At 46.7% G+C, this 13,740-nt stretch overlaps 1 protein-coding gene across 1 annotated transcript in view; it reads right to left on the reverse strand.

Annotated features, from left to right (window-relative positions):
- Rptor (regulatory associated protein of MTOR complex 1) overlaps window positions 1–13,740 on the reverse strand; it is a 303,680-nt gene that overhangs the window by 63,499 nt on the left and 226,441 nt on the right. The gene's annotated exons all lie outside the window — the stretch shown is intronic.

Here is a 13,740-nt window from a genome sequence, read left to right on the forward strand (position 1 = left end):
GTATAAACAGAGCCTTTGGGTTTTCTAGACATAAACTTACCCTACCCACACACACAGAATTGGGGCTGGAAGTCACTTGTTTCCTAGAACTCAGTTCAACTCCTTGAATGACTTCTGTTATGTAGGCCTTACCCTGTCTCTGAGGGCCCCACAGAGCTGTGTCAGTGGCACTGAGATCACAATCCCACTTCTTCTAAGACAGAATCTTGCTATGCAGCCCTGGTTGGTCTGGAACTCACTAAGTACAGCAGGCTGGCCTCAAACTCAGAATTTGCCTTCTGTGTTGAGTGCTGGGATTAAAGATAGGCCTAGGCTGTTGTTATTATGTGCCACGTATGATGTACGTATGAGCTCACATGCATGGCATGTCTGTGGAGGTCAGAGGTCAACTCTGTAGAGTTGGTTCTCTCACTCCACATTTACGTGGGTCTCAGGGATTAAACTCAAGCTGCAGGCTTGTCCAAGAAGCACCTTTGCCCACTGAACCATCTCACCAGCCTTCAAAATTATTCCCAGCTGGTGACCAGAGGTGATGACTACATCCTTTCTGTCTTTAAAGATTTATTTATTTATTATATGTAAGTATACTGCAGCTGTCTTCAGACGCACCAGAAGAGGGCGCCAGATCTCTTTACGGATGGTTGTGAGCCACCATGTGGTTGCTGGGATTTGAACTCTGGACCTTCGGAAGAACAGTCGGGTGCTCTTACCCACTGAGCCATCTCACCAGCCCGACTACATCCTTTCAAGGAGGACATTCAAAGTGTCCTTCTCTTCCTTCACCAGTTGGACAGTCCAGCTTACTGTCCCCAGTCCATATGCTACCTCTGGACCCCAGTGGCTTTGTTTGCTGCTACTCAGCCTCTCCCATGGGGAGGAGCACCCGAGTCTCCCAGGCTCTGCCTTACAGGCAGGCCAGTCAGAAAAGCTTTTCTTTTTGTATAGACTGAAAGACGGTCCAGCGTGGGGTTGGCCATTTGTACTTCTTTCCCTCTTGGCTACACTCACAGGACAAACCCTCCATGTCACAAGTGGTTATGACCTCTGAGGTAGCATACCTGACCACATGGTGACGGTGATGTATGCTGCTCATGATGTGTACCTGCACTGGGGAGAAATGTCGCCATGTGGAAACACTTGTAGCCACTGCTGAAAACACCTTCACATGGTATTCTATCTTACCAGACAGTGAGACAGCACCCAGAACCAATTTACACAGTACATAGCTTTGCTGACTGGCTTGCACAAAACAAAGGTTTCTGCAAACACATATCCCTAACACGTCCCTTCCCTTCACTGGTTTTCTGCAGACTATAACCTATACTCGAGTCATAAGAGACCCTCAAAGCATCAAATTATATGAATGAGGTGGAGAGGAAGAGAAAACATTTATAAGTTTTTCCTGTGAGCATGTTCCTGACTCCTGCTCACCAGATGTGGCTCTCAATGACAGGGAGGAAGACTCTGCCCAGTCAGAGCTAGGAGACTCCCCTCATCTGAAAGACAGTTCCTAGGAACATGGCTTTCTCACAGAGAAGGGAGACTAGAAAAACTTAGAAGTATAAAACTAAATTCATCCCAAACACAGAGACTTAGAACAGCGTGGTAGTTGGAATGGAAAATGTCCTTCAGAGGTTCACGCATTTGAACACGTGGTCCCTGGCTCATGGTGCTCTTAGGGGAGGTCATAAAGCTTCAGAAAGTAGAACCTTGAGGCGGGAGAAGTATGTTGTTGGGGTGGGTTTTGAGGTTATAGCCTTGCCCATTTCTGGTTTGCTGTCTGTGACCCATGTTTATGGCAGCTATGATCTGAGCCTCTGCTCTGCCTTCCACTCCTCTGTTGTCTTACTCTGGAACTGTGAGCCAAAATAAACTTTCTCCCTAAGTCACGGCTGGTCCCAGTGTGTAACCACCACAACAGAAGAGTAACGAATACAACGTCTAAGTACACAATGAAAACAAACAACCCCCACACCCACATCTGGGTCCCGAACAGAATACAGGTGAAGAAACAAAGCAGTGTTTGCAGTAATAGCTGGGGCTGGGAAGTCCTGACTTTGAAGGAAGAAACATGCTAACACAAACAGCAAAGCACGTGTGAGAAGGGGGCTCATCTGTCTTCCACCCCAAGCCTCTCACTACCTAGCCTAAGAGTTCTGAGAGAAACACATAGAGCAACCCAAGTGCAGGTGTGCAGAGCCAAGGGGCCTCCTCATGCTGCCATGGACATAAGAGGTACAGAGGGTTGAGGGAGAAAGGGGTAGGGTTGATTTGGAGGAGCTGAAGCTCCTCCCCGGGGGAGTGGACAGAGAAACCCTGAGGTGCGATAGGCCAGGATGGTGCAGCTGGTTAAGGTAAGGCACCCACACAGGAACACAGGTCTCACTGTGTCCACTGAGATGCCTCAGACACAGGAAACTGGGGTGGGGTCCACTGTCACCTCAGATTTCTGTAAACCTAGAGCTATCCCCCAAAGCAAAGCTTAGCAGGCAGGAAGCACGGGTGTCTAGACAGAGGCAGTCTGCATTCCTCCTAGAGCAGCACCACGGTGGGCCAGCAGAACAGTGAGGATGCTCAACAATGCCTGACCCATAGAGAAGAGGCTGACATTGAACTCTCTTCCAACTGAGCTTTGTGTACGTGAAGAGGCAAAATGCGGAGCAAGAGAGGTTAGGCTGAGTACCTGATCAAATTTATTCAGAGAAGAATCTGTTTGCAGAGGAAACAGACACTGGGAAGCTGCAAAGGATACACAGGTTGTAGGAGCTGAAGAAAAAAGATCCCACCTCCTCCCCTGTTGTCTTTGTTCATGGAAGCTCTCCCTGTGGATTGCCTATGTACACTCGGGGTATGCCTGCTTGTATGCCTGACTTTGGATTATCCCATCAATACCAACTCAGAGTGTTTTCCCACATTCCTTGACATTGTGCCCTTGATGTTCCCCAGTGGTGCTATAAATAAAACTTTATTAACTGTAATTTGGAAGGTCTGCCTGAATTGCACATTAATTCTGTCTATGAAAAAAACCCTCAATTAGCTGGAACCCAGCTTACACCAGTCCTTAATTAACTGCCTCCCTCCCTTATTCTTGTTAATTAGCAGAGAGACAGATGATAACAACAACTTGGGAAACTTATTAAAACCAAGCAAGCATGTCCTTTCTCACACTTGGATCTTAGCTTCAAGTTTCTGGGGTTGTGGGTTTAATTTGGAGTGTCAGGAAACTAGAAAGAACCCACAAGATGGGGGAGTGAACAAGCCCTTAGGGGGCAAAGGGATAAAGGCCACATATTATATAATAGCATAGAGAGCACTAACCCACTCTGACCTTGATCTAACATTGGCTTCTGGCCTCTGTATACATGTGCACCCTGCCCCGAAATATTGTTAACAAAAAGGACACTTTCTTCCATAACCACAAATCCATTCTCCGTGAATTCTCAGGGACAGTACTATGCTCATATTCAACTACATGTCACAGCCTCTGGCTTTGGTCTAGGTTCAGTTCCAGGGCAGTGTTAGGTCACCTTGCAGCATCAGTCTTAATGAAGAATAGCAAGCCCACTTTCTGATTGAAAATCAAGGTGGAAACAGTACAGGTCACTGTCAACATCCACACCATTGGACTATAGATGCCAAGACATGGCACAGGCTTACAGCTCAGACACATGTGTGCTGTGAAGCCACCACCATCGAGGGTGACTCTATCCCCTGCATGTTCCTGTGTCCTTTGTACATCCTGCCCCTTCCTTGCCTTCCTGCCCCTGACTACAGACGAGTTCACGCCTTCTGCAGTTTTAAACACACGGAGCCACAAGGTACACAGCTCCATTACTGGCATTTTTCACGCGGCACTGTTTTTGTTTGTTTTTAAGCTGCTGATTAGCATGTATGGAAAAGCTGACATATTCGCCTCTTAGTGTCCATTTGGACTACTTCCAGCTTCAAACTATTAGAACAGAGCTTGGTGTGGTGACCTGCTCCTTGTGACCCAGTCCCTGAGAGACTGAAGACTGTAACATGCCAGCCCCCAGCTTCCAAGAGAGTCACTCTAGATGTCATGATACAAGTCTGTGTGACAAGTGAGAACTCAGAACAGAGCTGCTGGACGAGGACACTTGGGCGAAGCCTGATAGCTGGAGTTGGAGCCCTGGCTTTAGGATTAGGGGACATAATAGGGAATTGATGCTGCAGGCTGTCTTCTTACCTTAAAGAAATAGTTGAAATTTTGAAAGGGTTCTGTACTATGTGGACACATGACTTGAAACTATTTTTCTCACCTATGGCCTGTCTGTCCATGTTAATGTTGTCTGCAGAGAGAAGATATTTTCATCTTGATAAAGACCATTCATTAAGTTACTTTGTGTTTTTGCATAATATTGAGATTATATGACTTTTTCTTCTTTTGTTAATAGATCAGTACACGTACTTTTACTCGTTGTCTTAGTTTCCTTTCTGATGCTGTGATTAAACACTCTGACAAAGCAATGTAAGGGAAAGGATTTGTTTGGCTTACAATCTCAGGGTGCAATCTATTATTGTGGGAGGTCAAGCAGGCACTGAAGCAGCCAATCACATCACCATCAGGAGCGGAGAGAGAATGCATGTGCACACTCATTACTCAGCTCACAGCACACTCTTACACACACACACACGCCCCAGGCCCCGAGAAGGACACTGCAGTGAGTGGTACTGTTCCCAACAACTAATGTCCTCAAGACAATGCCTAGATCTGCCATAGCCGCCTGACGCGGGGCCCCCACTGAGCCGCTCTTCCTTTTGATTCTAGAGCAGCGGTTCTCAGCCTTCCTGAAGCTGTGGCCCTTTTTATACAGTTCCTCATGTTGTGGTGACCCCAATCATACGACTGTTTTCACTGATACTTCACAACTGTAATTTGTTATGGTTATAAAGGCTGACATCCGGTGTCTTTTGGTCACTCCACCTTACTGCTTTTGAATTTGGTTTCTCACTGATCCTGGAGCGCCCTAACTGGCTGGAGCCCCAGGGGCCTACCTGCCTGAGACCATCAGTGCTGAAACCAAGGGTGCGCTCGGCTTTTATGTGGACGCTGGGGGTCACACGGCAAGCACTTGAGTAACTGCGCTCTATCCCCAGCCTCGTGCTTGCGTGTGTATTCGTGAGGGCTCCTTATGTTGTGTTTATCTGGTTCTTGTTTTGGTACCAGAGTGTTACTTATCTCATGAAGGAAGAGAGGGTGTACTGCTACCCATGTGCTTCCTCCTTAATGTTCAGAAGAATTTTCCATGGAAACCATCGGACTTGTGCTGTTCTCTGATACAAAGCTACTGAGCTCATCTGTTTTCTCTTCAGCAAGTCTCCCCTGTCAGTGAGGAACATGCCCATCTGTCGAGGTCATTCACAATATTTACCTCTCATCCTTTTAAAACCATCAGTGGTATCACCTGCTGGTCCAGGTTCCAGAACCCTCTCCGTGTTTCTTTCCCAGTCTGGGTGATGGTTCCTCACTTGCCAGTGTGTTTAACCAGCTGGGGCACAGACGCCATGGGCTGGCCATTTTCTCCCTGTTCTGTCTCTTCCATCTTCAGTCTCCTCATCTCCTGTGTTCTTTCACTAACGTCTCAGGGAGAAGCTGAGGCCAGGATCCTAACACACACAGGCAGGGGCCCTAAGCACTGCCTAGCTGTGTTCCAAACACTATTCAGTTTTTATTTGATAGAAAAGAAAAATTTCTTCTTTTTGAGGCCTGCCCGTCCATGCAGTGAGTCCATGGCCAACTAGGGCTACTATAGTGAGACCCACCATAAAACAAACAAAACTAAAAACCCAAACCAAACTTCCTGTTTGAAAAGCTTCTATAAAGGTTAATAGTTATATTTATGTGCATTCTATTAAATTTTACATATTTTTAATACTTTAGTGAATGTGTTATTTATGATTATAGTATTATATATTACATGCTTGTTTTCCATGTTTTCTACTTTAAGGTTTACTTAGGGAATGGAGAGCTGGCCTGCTTAGTCAAGTGCTTGCTACTACACAAGCATGAGGACTTGAGTTCGGATCTCAAGCCCTCACACAAGTGTCCCAGCATACAGCGAGGTATGTGAGGAGGGAGGGACAGAGACTGGGTGATCCTGAGGCCTTGCTGGCCAGCCAGTACAGCTAATCGGTGAGTTTCAGGTTTAGTGAGAAATGACAGTGATTGAAAAAAACAAAACAACAACAACAAAAAAACCATGCTATGTTGACATCTGGCCTCTGCATGTATGTATGTACACACACACACACATGCACGCTGGTTTAGAGTGCCACCCCACTGTAGCTGTAGAGTACACTGTGAGTCAATGCCTCTGACTGGGAGGTGGCCTATTACATGGGAAGAATGCCCTCCCTGGTGGAGCATCCATAGTAGACAGTGCTACATCTTTTCTTCACTTACTGACACATTCTTCTGTTCCTTATCAAGGCAACACTCAAGTCTCTACTGCAGCCTGGCTGTGTCAGGGAGCTACACTTCTAACCCATCTGTTCTCCCCATGGGCTCTCACATAGCATTAGAGGACTTTCTTTACCATACAACACCGACTATGCCTCTGCCCAGCACCTTCTCTGGCTCTATGGCAGCATGGTACGGCCTTTCATAGCTGTTACTTTCAACCTGCTTGTGTCTTTTTATCGGAAAAAATACTTTTTGTAGGCACCACACAGTGTCTCCTTACTCCTCACATACTCTAACTACGCCCCTGCATTAGTTAATGTCACCTAACTATTCCCCTGCATCAGTTACTTTTACCTACTCTAATCTAACTACCCTCCTGCATTAGTCACTCTTTACCTACTCTAACTACCCTCCTGCATTAGTCACTCTTTACCTACTCTAACTACCCTCCTGCATTAGTTATTCTTACCTACTCTAACTACCCTCCTGTATTAGTCACTCTTTACCTACTCTAACTACCCTCCTGCATTAGTTATTCTTACCTACTCTAACTACCCTCCTGCATTAGTCACTCTTTACCTACTCTAACTACCCTCCTGCATTAGTCACTCTTTACCTACTCTAACTACCCTCCTGCATTAGTCACTCTTTACCTACTCTAACTACCCTCCTGCATTAGTCACTCTTTACCTACTCTAACTACCCTCCTGCATTAGTCACTCTTTACCTACTCTAACTACCCTCCTGCATTAGTTATTCTTACCTACTCTAACTACCCTCCTGTATTAGTCACTCTTTACCTACTCTAACTACCCTCCTGCATTAGTCACTCTTTACCCACTCTAACTACCCTCCTGCATTAGTCACTCTTTACCTACTCTAACTACCCTCCTGCATTAGTCACTCTTTACCTACTCTAACTACTCTCCTGCATTAGTCACTCTTTACCTACTCTAACTACCCTCCTGCATTAGTCACTCTTTACCTACTCTAACTACCCTCCTGCATTAGTTACTCTTTACCTACTCTAACTACCCTCCTGCATTAGTCACTCTTTACCTACTCTAACTACCCTCCTGCATTAGTCACTTTCCCTATTGCTTTGATATGAAGCAGCCTAAGGGAGGAAGGGTACCTGGCTGGCTGGGCATTCCATCTCAGTGGAAGGCTGTGCTGTCTGGAGCAAAGGAAAGAGAGCCCAGCTGGCTTTCTCCTCCCCCTTTCCTTTGATCTGGGACTCCTCACCAAGCACACTGTAGCCTACATTGAGGGCAGCCCTTCATCCCCAGTTAATCTTTTCTAGAAATATTTTTGAAGGTATAGTCAAGGGTGTGCCTCACTACTGACTTGGCTGTCCTGGAACTAGATATGCAGACAGAGATCCACTTGCCTCTGCCTTCCCGGTGCTGGATTAACAACTGTCACCACCTCTGACTCTAGGTAACACTTAACTCACTTAAACTGATAAGCGACATAGCTGTGCACTTCTCAGTTACTGATGTACCACAGCTCACAGCTACCTCACCTAACCCTGGATTCCTGTCCACTCTCTTCCCTTCCTTCCACTGTACTACGTGTATGTGCACTCATATCATTTTTGTGCTGACTAGTTTTATGTCAACTTGACACAAGCTAAAGTTATGTGACAGGAGGGAGTCTCAGTTAAAAAAAAATGCTTGCATAAGATCTTCAGGGGAGCCTGTAGAGCATTTTCTTAGTGATTAATGGGGAGGGCACAGCCCATTGTGCGTGGTGCTATCCCTAGGCTGGTGGTCCTGGGTTCTATAAGAAAGCAAGCTGAGCAAGCTATGTGAACAAGCCAGTAAGCAGCATCCCTCCATGGCGTCTGCATCAGCTCCTGCTTCCAGGTTGTGGTCCTGTCTGAGTTCCTGCCGTGCCTTCCTTCAGTGATGCACTAAGATGTAGAAGTTCAGACAATGAAATCCAGCCCCTTGCTTCATCGTGCTTTTTGGTGATGGTGTTTCATCACCTACAGTCATCTTAACCAAAACAGCTGTCTTTAATTCCTGTTCTGTCTTCAGGATTATTTAAAGAATGCTATCTATTTCTTCTTTATGGGGTGCTAGAAACAGAACCCAGGGCCTTGTTCCCTGGACAAGCCCTGTTCAACACCATTAGCAGTCCACAGACCAGTTCAAAGTAAAAGAGCCAAGGAAGGATTCCTTTGGTCTCTCTCCCCAACAATGCACAGTTACCATGAGTTCTCCCTTCATATGCTGTCATTTCCAGGATACACTTTAATAAACATTCAAAGTGAGCTTTCAACCTTAAGGAGAAGAAATGCCAAGTCATTCACACAGCACTCACCCTGAGTGCTTCCCACTGTCACGTGGTGGCTTCAGTCTGATGCTTGGGGATCTTCAAGGTATGTCTTGATATCTCTGGTTTGCTTCCATCTTTGAGACACCAAGCCGACAGACTTTTCTTCAGAGCTTAGATGTTGCTCTGTGGTCAGCTTTTGCATTCTTATGACTTGGCTATGAGTCTCCTAAGGTCCTAAACTTTGCTTTTTCTTACTGACTGTACTGTTATAGCCAGTGGGTCATGAGGTGTTAGTGGGTCTTCCTTACAGTTCATGTGGCTGGAATGTTCTGAGCTTTCTAGATCTGTGGTTTGTAGTTTTCAATGAAACTGGAAGAACTTTTAACCAATGCTTCTTCAAATATTCCTATGTCCCTCAAGGAGCCAAATACAACACGTGGGACCCTTTGCAGCTGCTGTATGGCTCCATGATACTCCTCAGATTTCCAGAACTCTCCCTCCTCATGCAATCCCATCACTACTTTCTCCTGTGAGCAGAACTCACTGCTGAGCACCCCAACTTGTTTCTCAGGTCACACACTGTTGTTTTTATTTCTAGACGCCTGTCTGATAACTTTTCTGATGGTAGAGGGTCCTGTCCTTGTCTGCCAAACCTGGCATCTGCAACAGCTTTGAACAGTTTTCCACGGATCAGTTTCTTCTCAATATAGACTTATTTCCTGGTTTGTCATGTGCCTGTGTCAAAGGTACAATATCGAGGCATGGGGGTGACTCTGGGACTTGGAACAAGTGGACTCTGAGGAGGCTCACTGTCCCTGTCTTGAGGCAGCTGTCTCAGGCCGGTATCCCTGTAATATGCAAAGCCCCTCAGTCAAAGGGAACATCATTCTTTATATTGTTCTTTCCAGGATATTTTGCTTCTCTTTTGCCCATACTTTGTTTTTGTTTTGTTTTTCGAGACAGGGTTTCTCTGTGTAGCCCTGGCTGTCTGGAACTCACTCTGTAGACCAGGCTGGCCTCGAACTCAGAAATCCACCTGCCTCTGCCTCCCAAGTGCTAAGATTAAAAGGTGTGCACCACCACACCCAGCCTGCCCATACTTCTTTTTTAAGATTTTTATTATGTGCACGCATATGGTTGCCATATGAATGTTGGAGGCCAGAAGTGGGTGGTTGATCCCTTGAAACTGTAGTTATAGGTGGTTGTGAATTATTTCATGTGGGAGCTGGGAACTAAAAACTTGGGTACTTTGAAAGAGCAGCCATCTCTTCAGGTCTAAACCCACTTTAAAGGCTGGCTGACTTTATAGGAGACCCTATAGGAGAGGGGCACACAGTAGTGTTCTTCAGATACCTGGGAGAGATGGGTCCTGATGAGCTTTCTGCAGAGTTTTGCCTGAGTAGGTACCATTCTTCTCAGACTTCCAGAGCATGCTAGAAAACCTGGTGGCTGCTGTATAACAAGCACGGTGTACTGTACCTCAGGTTTGTCTAGACCACAGGACATCTCATCTGTAGACTTTATGTACCAACAGACCATGAATCACTTCATCTGTAGAGTACTAAGTACTATGAACCCTCACAGTGGCAGACTTGGAATCAGCTGGGCACTGTGAGCTTGGTAGGTCACATATGCCACCCGAACAGTGAAGCAGCTAGATGTCAAGGCCAGATGTGAGGAGGGGAGGGGAGGCTGCTTATACCTACATGGAATTTTTTTTTCCTCTGAAAATTATGTCTGAAGTCATTAAAAGAAGGAGAGATGAGGAAACGAGGCTCAACCAGAAACATTCCAGAGTGGCCCTCAGCAAGATGACTGCTGTTAAATAAACAGCTGCAACAAACTGGTTAGGAAATTAACTCAGACAATGGTCCCTAGTGCCTGCAGGCAGTTACGAGAACATTGCAGGCAAGGGAGTTTCCAGCTGAGCACTGGTATCACACACACAGACTTCAGCAGGGCTGTGTGCTCGGAGCACTGCAGGGTCTGTGCTCACAGCTGAGCTGCGTGCAGCTGTGGGCACAGGAAGCCAATGCACCCAGGAGATAAACAGGGATGCAGAGGAGTCAAAGTACCATAGTGGAACTTAGTGGCCAGCTTTAGTCACTTCAGTGACCATAATCATGGTGAAACACTGTTAGGAAATGCCTCCTGCTTCCATATCCAGCTCTTCCTAAGATTTCAAATGCAGGTATACATACCTATCTTTAGGCACAAAAATACTGAAACCAAACCAACCGAACAAACAAATAAAAAACTAAATCCCAAAATCATGATGACTAAATCGCTCATGTGTGTTCACGCAGCACCAGTAGACACGAGTGGCTCCACGCCCCACTCAAGAGTCTGAACCACAGACTTGAAGCTTGTTGCCCACACTCACAGACCCGTGCTCTGTGACCACTTCTGCCTTTGCTCCTTTGCCTTGGTTTTGCTCCTTGGCAGACTCCCAGGACCCTTTCCATGTGGCTTCGTGGCCAGATATCAAGCAATGTTGCCAATTCTGAAGAAGCTGATATAGAAGATGAAGATAATGGGGTAGAAGAAAAGCCATTCAAAAGTGAACTCCTTGGAAAAGCCTGTTGTTTATGTAAGTTGGCCTTTCTGTGTATCTGAATAAGGGTAACATAGAAATGATCAAAAAGTATGGGCCTTGTGAGCCACAAAAGCAGGCTTCTAGTTTATCAAGAACATATTTCAATGACACAGGTAAGGTGTCTCTGAGGGGCTCTATTAAATTGAAATGCACAAAAGAGCTTTACAGGTCATGGTCCTGGTGTTTAAAATTTTGCTGCTGGAGGTGGAAAGCCCAGACATTGTTGCCAGAATGCAGAGGCCAGTGAGAGCCCTGAGGGTGAGGGAGGGCGCTGGACACATGTGAGGCAGGGTTCACCTCAGTCCTTTAAGCCTAAATCCACTGCTGTGGCAACATTACCTCGACAGATAGAATGGCAAATAAATGGTTGAACTATCTGGTCACTATCTGGTAGTGACTGAACACACAGGAGCAACATTCATCACTTGGCCAGGAACAGAGCACTAGGTCAGCAAGAGTCAAGTTCAGCCCCAGATAAGCCAAGACAGGAGGCATGGCCCAGCAAGAAGACTCCCGGCAGGAGCTACACAGGATGTCTATAGAATGGCACCTGTTTAGCAGTGAACTAGGGTCCTAGCTAGGCTACAGGCCCCCAAAACCAGAGACCTGTGATTAGAGGAGATGCACCAGGTTAGCTGGTCTAAGGAGACAGTGTAAGTAACTCTAGGGAGCTCACAGAGCTGCTGCATAGGGTGTACAGAACAAACATCAATAAAGGTCCACGGTTCAACCACACAGAGAACAGGAATGGAGAGAGCCTTGTCATCTCTATATGCAAAACCTCTCCTGCATCCTCCACCGCACGAAGCTCTCCACGAGCACTTATTCTGGGAGATAAACATCAGACCAGCATACTGCCCAGATGAGGGTGGCGGTGAATGTGGGAGGGGCTGAGCAGGTGCTCAGGGGATCTGTCATAAGAAAGGTCAGGAGAGAGTCTGGGCTGAGGGAGTGAAGAGAGAAAGGAATGAATGTGTGGTGGCATGTTGGCATGACAGACAGATGTGGCGCCTATAGTCTCCAGGCCAGCCAGTGGCTAGGGAAAAGGTCACAAAGAATATGGCTGAATAAGGTCCAGGGAAGAAGGTGAACTGTGAACAACCTCAGTGGAGCACAGCATGACCCAGTGACAGAGAACAAGGAGGAGCCCAGGTCTCAACTTCAGTGACCAGGAATAAAGAATGCTCCGGGAGAGGTTGAGGCTGTGGCTCGGCTAGTAGAATGCTTACGTAGCATGTGCAGTAGCCCAGGCTCTGCTCCCATCATTGCATGCACCCTTAATCTCAGCACTGAGGAGACAGTAGGAGGATCAGGAAGTCAAGGCTCTCTGCATCTCCACTGCCTCACAGAAAGGGAACAAACAACAAACAGCTTGTGACATGACCAAACTAGCACCTCTTTCCCCAGAACTGCAGTGACTGCTGTCCTGACTCACAAATAGAGCCAGAGCCAGCTCAGGCCACTATGCTCTGCTTGTCATAGTCAGAAACACGGCTTGTCATGCCTGTGTTGTTTTCTCTGAGCTGCAAAGTCCCAATCATTTTATAAAGCTGATGTAGAACATAGACTCTTCCTACACACACACACACACACACACACACACACACACACACACACACACATGACAATGATGATGACTACATGAATAGAAGCCCACTGAAGCCAAGCTGGAAACAGACTTGATTCTTTTACATGGTTCTCAACCTTCCTAATGCTGTGACCCTTAATACAGTCCCTCATGTTGTAGTAACCCCAACTATAAAATTATTTTTGTTGCCACTTCATTTTACTACTGTTACAAACTATAATATATATATCTGATATGCAAGATCTCTGATATGTGACCCTTTGAAAGGATTGTTTCCCCCCAAATTCTCAACTGTCTCAAAAGCAAGCCCAGAAGCTACTAAGGTGCTGAGGTCAAGGCTGATCTCTGCCTCCCTCCTTGCCTGCCAGCGTCGTGAGCAGCCTGAACACATGGCAGTTCCATCTGCTCCCCACAGTCCCTGCCAAGCTGATTCTAACCCCATGTGGAATGCAGTCTGAGATCAGGCCCTTCCCTTGTCATCCACGACGTTCATCTTCGATGCCAACACATCTGCCTGGGTACCCTGCACCTGCTGTCCACATCTGCACACAAGGACCTCATAGGCTATGACCACCAGCTGGGTCAAACCCTGACCACTCAGGGAGCCCATCTTGTGCTACAGCTTTGTCCCCAGGCGGACCAGTGCCTCTCCTGGCTGCTGCTTGAATTGAGGGCCTCTCTGCACCCACCCCAGCTCCTCTCATTCAGGAGAGCTTCTTCCCCTTCACCTCCTCCCATCAGCTACTTTACATTGAGCTATTTCAGAACCAGAGTTTATTTCTCGGGGTTCTCTGCCCCATAGCCTGCTACAATAGCCGAAGGCTTCATCCTCTGCTGTCTTCCCAGAAC

This window comes from Mus caroli, unplaced genomic scaffold (assembly GCF_978045245.1).
Source record: "Mus caroli unplaced genomic scaffold, Mus_caroli_1 scaffold_13, whole genome shotgun sequence".
Lineage (NCBI taxonomy): Eukaryota > Metazoa > Chordata > Mammalia > Rodentia > Muridae > Mus > Mus caroli.